The 11864-nt window shown below is 51.7% G+C and overlaps 1 protein-coding gene across 6 annotated transcripts in view; it reads right to left on the minus strand.

Moving 5' to 3' along the window:
- The window catches only part of Adcy7 (adenylate cyclase 7), a 59224-nt gene extending 50748 nt beyond the window's left edge, over positions 1–8476 (minus strand). For 4 of the 6 annotated variants that reach the window (XR_011369804.1, XR_011369803.1, XM_070011957.1 and 1 more), the window contains exon 1: positions 3046–3083. The gene's annotated coding sequence lies outside the window, so the exon portion shown is untranslated. Of the gene's footprint in view, positions 1–3045; positions 3084–6227; positions 6462–8366 lie in introns of those variants that run through there. The other 2 variants (XM_070011955.1, XM_070011956.1) reach the window with 2 other exon arrangements.
- Between the last annotated feature and the right edge of the window lie 3388 nt (positions 8477–11864).

Genomic DNA, 11864 nt, shown 5'->3' on the forward strand with positions numbered 1-11864 from the left:
AAACAAGAGAAACAAGGCATATTTGAGGCTTAACTCCTGCACTGAAACTTGCCTGTTTTAACAGGCATCAGCCCAGAGATTATGACCAAAGGCAGACAAGAGACCACCCAGAGTGGGTAAGGCCTTTCTAACCAGTCACAAAAGCCATAAAGAAAAGACTGATAAGTTCAGTCGTATAAATTAACAAAATTTTTAGTTCAGTCGTATAAATTAACAAAATTTTTACTATACAAGACAACACAACAACAAAACTACCAAAAGTATAATGAGACAAAAGATAGAAAAGGGAAACTTACTTGCAATTTATATCTAACCACCATCTATGCAAAGAGCTCCTATAAAGAAAGAAGACCAATAACCCAGTAGGCAAATGGGAGGAGACGAACAGAAAGGTCACTAAAGAGGCAATTCAAATTACTTTTAAACATCTGGAAAGCAGATGAATGACTTTATTATCCATATGAAGAAATCCAACTTAAAACCAGTAAGTCTAGTTTGTAAAGATCTGTGCATTTCTTAATGTCAGCGTGCATTTCTATGTTAGAAGCAGGCCCTAGACTCCTGGATAGACAGGAATGAGTCAGCAAGACCCCCGGGGAAGGCAGGAAGTCACTAACAACATGCACATCTTTGACTTACCAAATCAGCTTCACACAATTTTCCCTACTAACCCTCACATGGGTGCAGCTACATCCAGCCAGGGTGACTCATGACAGAAAATGGCTGAAAACTGTGTGTCTACCAGTCAAAATCTGTTTTAATTACAGAGCACCTTACTATATACTACATCCTTATGAGGGAATAAAAACCCATATGGACCAAGTAATGCCCGCACAGATAAGGACTTTGACCAGCACGCTGACAAACAAGGCTTATTTTCATGGAATGGCTAAGTCCCCCTTCTCATTTTCGGTTTCTATTTCTATTGTCACATTGCTTGCACAATGAAGAAATCATTTGGGGGTGGGGGAAGGTGCGGGAAGCAGAACTGGGGTTTAACTTCAGGGCTTTTTCCTTCAAGGCAGCAATTGACCACTTGACCCACACCCCCACTTCTTGCTTTCCATTGGATAAATTGGAGATAAGCGTCTCAAGGATTTGTCTGCCTAGGATGGCTTTGAATGGGAAGCCTCAGATCCCTCTCTGAATAGCTAGGATTATATGCATGAGCCACCCCAGTACCTCACAATTAAGAAATTCTTAATTTAAAAAAAAAACCCAAATGATCAGGTCTAAGCTTTCAGACTGCTATGTCTGTTTCCTGAGAGAGAAGAGGGATCTTACCACCCAGGCCTCTGCAAGGGCTTTATGGGGTCACTCAAGCTGGGTGCTGAGCTGCCTCTGGCACACAGTACCCACAGCTGGAGTGGGTGGGTGGCACCTATTATCATCAAGTAGACAGGAGTGAGTGGGCCTGGAACTGGCACTTTCCACCTCACCCCTGCCAGGAGCCATGGCCCTGCTGGGAAGCTCACCCCTAGTCAATTGAGTGAGCTGGCTCCTGGCTTACACAGCAGCAGCCTCTACGTCAGCATAGCTCCTAAGCCCTGAGCGGCAGCCAGGCTGTGGTCAGGTAGTAAGGGTGCTGGTCTGAGCAGAGGGGAGCTCACGAGCAGTACCTAGGCAGCACAGGTACCCTGAGAGATGGAAAGCCACCTGAGCCCTCTGGGCATGCTCAGCAGGTGGGCAGTGGACCACCCGCCACCTCCTCCCAGTCTCCAGCTCTCTCCCTGGCCCAGCCAGTCTTGGATCCTCACTGCTGGTGCAAAGCTCACCTGGGGAAGCACCCCCGCTTTAGCCGCTCTGAGGTCCAGCCTCTCTCTTAACCGCCTATCTGCAGCTCTTACAGTGAGCTCTGCCCACACACATACATCCACAGTGGTCCTGACTACAGCTGGTGCTGGACTCCATCTTCTCCTCTTCCCCTCTAGATGGTGCATACAAATAAGTAAAGGCTCTGACAAGTCCTCCCGGAAAGCAATCTGTACGATTCAACACAGCTAAACACCTCATCATTGTTTTGGTTCCCTTCCTTCAGGAAGGGCTGTCTTAGGTGTCTCTAGGGCAGCTTTGGAGCTCCTGCCCCTAGAAGCTGTGGTTCTAATAACCCCTCCCCTTTCAGACAATCTGAGGAGCATCCCCAGGCTGGAGGCCCCCCCCCACTCCAGCTGACACTGGGTCAGGCTAGAAAGGCACACAGGATGTTCACCTGCTATAGACCAGGGACCAGCCTTGTGGAGGGAGGGAGAGGAGAAGTTGAGCTCTGCTGTTCCACCCCAGACCCTGGGCAGTTCCTGGGTAGGGAAGCCACCTGCTAGAAGACAATGCCCAGTACCAACAAGGGAAAATGGCTCTGGTGTCATTTCCTGTCTCTCCCATACCATGCATGAGTGTCCCTTCCACCACAGACAGGGTCCACCACAGGAGGTGGACCCTGTGCCCAATGGCAGACCCAAGGCACGAATTCAGCTCGACCTCGTCCCAGGACTGTGACCTAGCCAGATCAGCCCCTGTGTCTGGGCCTGGTTCCTCTAGGGTCCCCAAGCAGGAAGCCCAGTGAGGTGCCGCTGCCCTGGCTGCCCCATCAGCAAGCCGGAGTCACCAGCTAGCCCAAGCCATCCAATTACCAGCTAGCCCAAGCCATCTGATTCACCTCTAATCCAAGACACAGAGATCCTTCCTGAGCTGTCGTGAAGCCCCCTGGGGCATGTGCCTGTGGGGGCAGGGGCTGCCCCAGGAGGCCAGGCTGAGAGCCGGAAGAGCCCCACACCCCAAGCTACAGCAGCTTCCGGAACTGCACCCAGGCGGAGGAAGGCAGGCCCCCCCACGGTGGTTCCCTGAAGCCTGAGCATACTCCTGGTCCTTCACCTTCCAAACTCCAACCTTCCACGGCCCAGCTATGGGCTGGGCACCGAGGACATGCCATTCAGCTCAGTGCCCAGGAACCTCTGCCCCTAAAACCAGACCTTCCCTCAGGATCGTTCCCTAGGGCTCTCCACACCTGTCAAGGACCCCCCAAAAACACTAAGCCCCTGTAGTGCTCACCCCTGGCCAGACACTGCTCACAGCTGCTGGGCTTCTTGATGGCTACAGGGTTTGACCTAGTTCACTTCCCCAAATAAGCCCCGCCCTTCCATCCCCAGCCCTGCCTCCTAAAACCACTGCCTACCCCCTCACCATAAGCTCCTGGCACGCTTCTGCACCATCTCCTCCAGCCGGGCTGCTCCATGCGCCAGCCCACTCCTGGCAGCCCACATTTTGGCAGGCCATTTGCTTCTGGGGACTCAGTTTCCCACCTGCATGGTGGGAAACTCTCCTCCTGTCCTCTATTCTACCAGTTGCCACAAAACAAACAGCACTGCACAGGCAGGTCCTCCATCCCCACACACAGCTTAGTGCCTCAGACCCCACAACAAGGGCTCTCTTGGCTCCTGGCAAGCTCAGGGGGAAGAGCTGAAGCCCCATAAGCAGAACAGACCTGAGGACCTGGGTGGTGCATGCTGGGGTGGTAAAAAAGGAAAAGCCAGGCACTGGTGGCTCATGTCTGTAATCCTAGCTACTCAGGAGGCTAAGATCTGAGGATTGAGGTTCAAAGCCAGCCCTAGCTGGAAAGACTGGCTCTTCTTTCTTTCTTTCCTTCCTTCTTTCCTTCCTTCTTTCCTTCCTTCCTTCCTTCTTTCTTTCTTTCTTTCCTTCCTTCCTTCCTTCCTTCCTTCCTTCCTTCCTTCTTTCTTTCTTTCTTTCTTTCTTTCTTTCTTTCTTTCTTTCTTTCTTTCTTTCTTTCTTTCTTTCTTTCTTTCTTTCTTTCTTTCTTGGAGCTTGAACTCAGGACCTAGGCACTGTCCCTGTGCTTTATCACTCAAGGATAGTACTCTGCCACTTTTAACCACAGCTCTACTTCTAGTTTTCTAGTGTTGAATTGGAGATAAGAGTCTCACAGACTTTCCTTCCTTGGCTGGCTTCAAACTGAGATCCTCAGTTCTCATCCTCCTGAGTAGCTAGGATTACAGGCATGAGCCACCAACATCTCACTCCCTGAGACTCTTATCTCCAATTAACCACCAGAAAACTGGAAGTGGACTTGTGCCTCAAAATGGTAGAGTGCTAGCCTTGAGCAAAAGAGCTCAGGGATAGCACCCAAGCCCTGAGTTCAAGCCCCATGTCAAAGAAAGAAAGGAAGGAAGAAAGAAAGAAAGAAAGAAAGAAAGAAAGAAAGAAAGAAAGAAAGAAAGAAAGAAAGAAAGGAAGGAAGGAAGGAAGGAAGGAAGGAAGGAAGGAAGGAAGGAAGGAAGGAAGGAAAGAGAGAAAGAGAGAAAGAGAAAGAAAGAGAGAAAGAGAAAGAAAGAGAGGGGGGAAGGAAGGAAGGAAAGAAGGAAGGAAAAAAGGAAGGAAAAAAGGAAGGAAAAAGAAGAAAAAAGATGGAAAGAAAGAAAAAAGAAGAAAGGAAATTCCAGGGCCAGCCAGGGGGCAGCGAGCCCAAGACTGCACAGCAGGCCATGCATCTCAGCTCTATGTTGAGAAGCAGATTCCTTACTTCTCTGGGTTCAGTCTCTAGACAAAGGAATGGCTGCCCACGGTACCCACTCTCCAGGGCTTCATACAGAGGCTGGCACACAAGCAGTGTGACCAGTGAGGGCCATGTCAGTTGGCTCCAAACACCCTGAGAAATCTTGATGGGAAAAGGACACACTTCAAGGGCCATGAGTCGCAGTGTTACTTCCTGTCAGACCCCAAAGCTGATCTTCTCCTCCTTCACTCCCTACCAGAAATCTGGCTGGGGAGCAGTCAGGAGTGGGATGCAGAAGGGACTGCACCTCTCTGGGCACAGCACAATGGCTCGGGGAGTCTGGCTGTTTTAGAAGAGGCAGCCTCTTCCCTGGAGAGTGTGGAAGGCCTGGGCAGGTGGGGCAGGCAGGGAAGCGAGAACACGATCCTCGCAGTCTGGAAGAGGTAGAGCCAGGGTGGCTGCTCCAGAAGTGGGGAGAACCGAGGCCAGAAGACAAAGGCCACAGCTCCCAGGGACAAAACCTAGGCCCCAAGAGCAGGGGACATGCCTGTGGACAGCACTTCCCCATAGCTCCAACCAGAAAAACGCACACTGACCCCAGGCCCCAAGTGGGGGCCAGGAAATATGCCACAAATCAGGGGTGACTTCAGCAAAGGTCTCACTGTGCCTCCCTTTTCCTTAGGCGCAGAGGCAGGGAAGTCCTTCAAGAGGAGCCAGAAAGCAGCAGCAGGCGCTCACAGCAAAGCCTAAGGGCAGCAGGCGGCTTTCCAGCAGCTGTCTCAGAAGCAGATGCAATTGAGCCCCCTTCTCTGGGTCAGTAGGGTACCTATGGGGACAGCCCAGATCAGGCGGGTAGGATACCAGGAAGGTACCCGGTAGGAGGCCAGGGGAGCACTGGGTCTATCTGGAGACAAGTCCTAGGGATGGTCCAGGAACAGCCGTAGAGAAGCAAGGGGGGGCAATTCTGGACCTCAGAAGCCAGAAGACGGGGTCATATCACCTGGGGAGTGTCATGGCCAACCACCTCATCTCCCAGGCCCAGCGCAGCTATCCCCAGCCTAGCCTGACCCCAGGGTCCAATTGAGTTTCTGTGCTCAGGAAATGCCTGAGAAGAGCAAGTGACTGCGAGAAAATATGGCCCCAGGTGTCCCAAGGGGAGAAAGACCATCTAGGATGGAGCTCCTGGTCCAGGCTCTCCTCACACTGTCTAGTCTTTTCCGGAAAGGCTTCCTAGGGACAGCAGGGGATGACCGGTTGCAGCCAAGTGGGTCTGTGCCCGGTGTTGGGCAATGCTCAGCCGTAATAAAGCAGTTATGAAACCAGGGGCAGTGGCACATTGACTGGATGCTGTGACTAGCTGGGGGCTCCATGCTGCCCTCCTTGGCAGGACAGGGGGTCCCTGGAAGAAGAGGGGCTGATAGGCTCACCCCACAACCAGGTGGCAGGGCCGTCTGCCTCTGCTTCTCCAGAGCACCTCGTTTCAGATGCCTGGGAAGCATTGAACCCTCGTTAATCACCTGGCACTGGCTGTTTTATAGATTAGGAAACAGCAGCAGAGAGCGAAGGGATGCAGGCTAACAAGAGGCCTCTAACCTGGCACTGCCCATCCTCATTTCCCAGGGTCCCCCAGGACTGTCATCTCCCAACCAAGGCCAAGCAGAGCCCTGTGGTAGTGACAATGACACACAGCCCGCACTGCCTTGCCAACCCTTCCACCCACCTGATACACGGCATCAATGCAGCCCAGCGCACGGCTGTGAGATACAGTGGAATCCAGCTCTGCCTGGAGGTGGGGGCCAGGCCCCAGGCCTGCTGTGGCCTCATTCACAGCTCTGGGCCACACAGTCCAGTTTGGCCCAAAAAGTGCTTCCTCTTCTTCACCGGAGCCACACAGGGTGTGGGGTGGGTCTCTGCCTGCTGCCTGAAAGGCCCAGGCTAAGCCCTGCTCTGGTACCTGGGCAAAAGGAAAGGAAATGTAGCCAACCCTCAGCACAATGGATCTCAGCACAGGAGAGGATGAGGAGCAGAACCTGGGGACAGATTCACCAGTGATTCAGGATGACCCCAAGCAATGCACAATGGCATGATCACCCACATCCCTGTTCAAACAGAGCCTAGCCACACACCCAAGAAGGCCCCAGCCATGTGAGAGACCCTGCGCCACCACACAGGTCCAGAGATAGGGTCACATCAGGGAAGACCACCTCCCCTTAGTCCTCACATAACCAGAGCCTGTTCTGAGCTCTGACCCACCAGCTTCACTGAAGGCAAGGCATGGCGTCCTGACCCCTCTGTTCCCAAACCCTGAGGCTCAGCACACTGTAGTGTGCACCCATGGCCTGGTGACCCAGGACAAAGCAGTGTCCCCATCTCTGCCCCCCCCCGCCCCGGGGGTCTTCACCTCTCCTGTTCACTGGGGGTGAGTGACACCTATCGCATGGAGGGAGAACAGAAAGGGATCAATCCAGCCATCACCAACCACAAAGAAGAGTGCAGGTCCCTGAGACCCTGGTCATCCTTAAGAGAAACATCTTTGGCCCATCATCCTACCCCCATCTCTCATGCCACGTGTTCACTGCCTACTTCATTCCCCCAAAGTCTGTCAGGGGAGCGCCGGGCCCCTCTCGGGGTGATGGTCCTACCGGGCTGCCCCTCACCCTCACACTGGTGAGTCACTTCTTCCGACAAAACCCCACTCGAGACTCTGACTCCACAACACTCCCACTTCCCTGCCCAGACCACAGAGTCTGGACCAATCCCTCAGCCTCCCTCCCCATGCACGCCTAGAACCCAGAGCCACAGAAAAAAAATCAGAAGACCAAAGTTCACTAGAGAAGGGAAGATACTTACCACCCTCTTCACCGCAGTACAGTGCTCCCTGCAGCCCCTCATTCTGTCCCTCCCCGCTTCTGCCTTGGGGCTCAGGTCTCCCCATCAGCCTCTGTCCGACAGCAGTGCACAAGCACCTTGATTTTAAATGCGTTCATCCACATCCAGACAAGACCCCCCCTGCCCCCGACCCACCCGTGCCCCAAGTGGAACACAGCCTCTGCTCTGGGACCCACATCTACCTGGGGCTCAGCGACCAGTCACACCAGCCTCGCAAGCAAAGCCGGCCCACACTGTGGCTTCTAGTCCTGTGGTTGAGGCCTGGCCTGGTCCCACAGCCAAGCCCACTGCCACCCTCCTGCAGTCCCTGCTCCTGAGCCCCAAGGCAGCATGGGGAAGAGGCACCTGCTCCACCCTGGGCTGTATGATAGCCCTCTGTCTCTTGGGCATGCGCCACTTCCAAGATTTTTCTTTCTTCTTTTTTAAAAATTCTTTTCTCTTACATGAGGTAATAGGCATGGAACCCAGGCCTCTATGTGTTCAGCAAATACTCTACCCCTACTCACACCCCACTCTTCACTCGCGTAGGATTCTAATTTTTTAACGTATTGTTTTTCTTTCAGAAAATAAGTTTCCTCTCCAGTTTTTTTTTTTTTTTTTTTACTTTCTGTTAGAAAAGCCTCACTTGTAAATGTAAAATTACAACCTTCAAAAGAAATGTGGTCATCTGAGCGTCTGTGGTTCCCAGAATGCGAAGAGAGCAACAGCGCGGCCGTGCTAACGGCACTTTGGCTGGCTGGCAAAGTTGGTGGCCAGTTGTCTCCATTCCCCAGACACCCAGCCGCCCCTCCCAACTGTCTGCCCTGGAGAAGATGGGGAGCCTCACTCCTCGCTCACCCTGCCTGTCCAGCCACAGCCAGGCCCACAGACAGAGTAGCTCCCTCTCTCCCACCCCACCGGGGTGCCGGGCCTGTCCCCTCAGGCGGAGGCCACAGGGGCCATGCCACTTCATCCCTGAGCCCCACTTTACCTGGCTCTCCTGGGCCTCCCAGCAGCCGGATGGGGCTCAGTTCCTGTAGGGAGGTGGCTGGGCCTTGCCTGATCTTCTGGAGGCGTCCAGTCTCACACAAGTGCAGCTCCCTCCACTGGCTACCTAAGGAGCATGAGTCACCTCTGGGACCCACCACTTCCTGCTCCGGAGGCGGCAGGGCCAAGGCCCGGCCCTGCACTCTGCTCTGATCAGCTCCTGCTCCGCCGCGGGCTCGCCTGTGCTATGCAGGCCCCTCTCCCAGCCACGAGCCCTCCACGGGAGTGGGGGGAGCTGCCAGTCCAGGCTCCCAGCCCCAATGACTTCATGGAAATTTGAAGCTTGAGACTGGAACAATCTTGAAAAAAAATATAATAATAAAACATGAACCAAAAAACTCCATTAGAAGCCCCAAGACGGCTGCTCCAAGCAGGAGTAAATGCATCCTTAATAAGCAATTAGAGGCAGACAAGCTGGCACAGAGCCTCGTCCTGGCTGGGCCGCTCCCAGACAGGGCCCTTCACCTCTGTGGGACTCCCTGAACTACGCAGGCAGTGAGGTGGCCCAGGATATGGCCTAAGACACCTTTCTCTACCTCCCATCTGCCCCTGGGGGGGACAGGGCAGGGCGTGGCCCAGGCTCAGCCCTGGAGCTCCAATTCCAAACCACAGAGTTGAAGCAGCCAAGGCACAGAAGCTAGGACGTGTGTGTGGTGTGTGTGTGTGTGTGTGTGTGTGTGTGTGTGTGTGGTGTGTGTGTGTGTGTGTGTGTGTGTGTGTGTGTGTGTGACAGTACTGGGGCTTGAACTCAAGGCTTGGGTGCTGTCCCTGAGCTTTTATTTTACTCAGGGCTTGTGCTGTACCACTCGAACCACAACTACACTTCCAGCTTTTTGATGGTTAAATTGATTCTGGTGCCCTACATCTTGTATATACATTTTTCTAATTTGGGGAGGGGAAGGGAAATAACAAAATGCTGAAATAAGGATACAGGTTGACCCATTGTAACAATGAGATGTACAAGACACTATGTTGAAAACAAACTTTACAACTTGGTGGAGGGCGGGAGGAAGAAATTGGGGACGTGGGGAGGGAAGGGATGGTAGGGAAAAACAAAGGAGGGTGTAACAATGCTCAATAGGAAATGTACTCATTACCTTATTCATGTAACTGTAACCCCTCTGTACAGTATCTTTACAATAAAAAATATATATTAAAAAAAGAGTCTTACAGAGTTCCTGGCCAGGCTGGCTTTGAATGATGATCCTCAGCTTTCAGCCTCCTGAGTAGCTAGGGTTACCCACGTGAGCCACCAGCTCCGCTTCTGTCTTCATGTCAGGCCTCCTAAGATCATAGGGAACTTAGGAGACTGGGAAGGTCTGAAAAGCAGGGATCTCCTAAGACTGTGGTAGGGGAGGGCAGGTGGAGGGGAGTCAGCCTGACCCAAGGGACACCCTCCCAGAGCATGACTGGGGACCCTGGCTTTATCTTCTTTTCTCTGGACACCCCGACTGCTGTGTGAGCTCCTCAAAACAAGGGTGTGCCTCTCCCCACTTCAAAGCTGGTGTCAGCCATGCCTCTTCTGGGCCTCCTGACCCCTGCTTTTCCGGCTACCACACCTCCGCTGCTCCGTCTTCACATGGGTCAGCCTGTCCCCAGCAGTGGCAGCACAAACAGGCCAAGAGGAGCAGAACACAAGATGCGATTTCAGAGACAGGCCCTGTAATAAGCGCTAGCCGCTGCCCTCACCGTGTGCCATCTAGTGGACAGAAGTAGGATCCACAGCCATAGGTTGTTCAGAAACCCCATGAGGGATTCAGGTACCTAATGGGGAGCCTGACTTTCAACAGACATCTCCAAGACCTGGGAGTTCCAAAGCAAGGAAGGAACAGGTATCACTGAGAGAAAACAAAAGCCGTGGACTGGAGGATATTCAATCACATCTAACTATCCTCTCCAGGATATATAAAGATCACCCACAAACCAATAAAAAAAAAAAAGTGGCCTAGGTAAAGTGATAAGTTGCAGGCCATCCAGGGTAATTTAGTGACTCCTTGGTTGAAATTTTTCTTTTTAAAACTAGACAACATCCTTGCTACTTGGGAGGCTGAGAATAGGAGGATCATCATTTGAGGCTAGATTGAGCAGAAAGTCCACAAAATTCCATCTCGACATGAAGGATGGTTGTTTGTGCCTGTCATCCCAACAATGACAAGCAGCCTCAAATACATGAATTCTGGTCCAGGCAAATGCCCCAACAGGAAATGAGACCCTCTCTCAAAAAATAACCAGTGCAAAAAGGGACTAGAAAGCCTGTACATCTAGCTACTCAGGAAGTTGAGACCTGAAGATTGTAGTTCAGAGCTAGCCCAGGCAGAAAAGTCCACATGAGACTCTTATCTCTAATTAACTACCAGAAATGGTAGAAATGGTGCTGTGGCTCAAAGTGGTAGAGTGCTAGCCCTGAGTGTAAACGCTCAGGGACAGTGCCCAAGCCCTGAGTTTAAGCCCCCACAACTGACAAAAGAAAAAGAAAACAAAAACAAGCAAATGAAAAAACCAATTAGAGATAAGGCAGCCCCTGTCTGGTGAACATCAGGCCCTGAACTCAAACCCTTAGTTGCATAACAAATGTAAACAAAAAAGTTAAGCAAAATATTTAAGTATTTCAACAAAGAGGATATGGAAGCAATTCATAAGTGTCTGGAAGAGTATTCATCATCACTCTATAAGCTTATGCAAATGAAAACAACATTGAGATGCCACCATACCACTCAGCTGAAACTAAAATGGAAGTACCAAGTGTTAGCTAGATATGGGCTGACTCCAACTGTCACCTTCTGCAGCTACCTTGGGACACTGCTTGGTAGTGTGGATTCAAGCTACTGACATGCTTCTGCCCTGACTCAGTGAACCATGCTTAGGTATTTACCCAAAAGAAGTAAGCGACATATGCTCACAAGACTCACATCCAAACACTCAACTTATAATCATAAATGCCAAGCTGGAAACAACCCAGATGGGCCATAACAGGGAAATGGGTGAACAAACTTTCAGACTTATGAGGGAAAATTACTGAGCAGTGACAAAGGAGAGCTGGTTGGTAACACACGGCCACCTGGATGAACAGCTCAGGTATCAAACAGGGTAAGGATCCAGACGTGAAGAGCATCACCATTTCCATGAATACAAACCTCAGGAAAGAGAACCTCCATCACAGTGACAGAGAGTCAGACAGTAGCTATCTCTAGTGAGGCTGATTTGAAAGGGCACAAGGGACTTTCAGGGGAAGAAAGGTCCCAAGCTCAGCCTGGTGCTGGACAGCAGCATGTGCCAAAGGGAACTCCATCAAGTGTCAGGGCCGTTAGCAGTGTATAATTGCACATCCTTTGCTTTTCTCTTTCTTTCTTTCTTTCTTTTTTTTTTTTTTTTGGTCATGGAGCTTGAACTTAGAGCCTTAACACTGTCCCCTAGCTATTTTGCTCAAGGCTGGCTCTCTGCC

This window comes from Dipodomys merriami, unplaced genomic scaffold (genome assembly GCF_024711535.1).
Source record: "Dipodomys merriami isolate MVZ:Mamm:240054 unplaced genomic scaffold, mDipMer1.0.p SCAF_85, whole genome shotgun sequence".
Lineage (NCBI taxonomy): Eukaryota > Metazoa > Chordata > Mammalia > Rodentia > Heteromyidae > Dipodomys > Dipodomys merriami.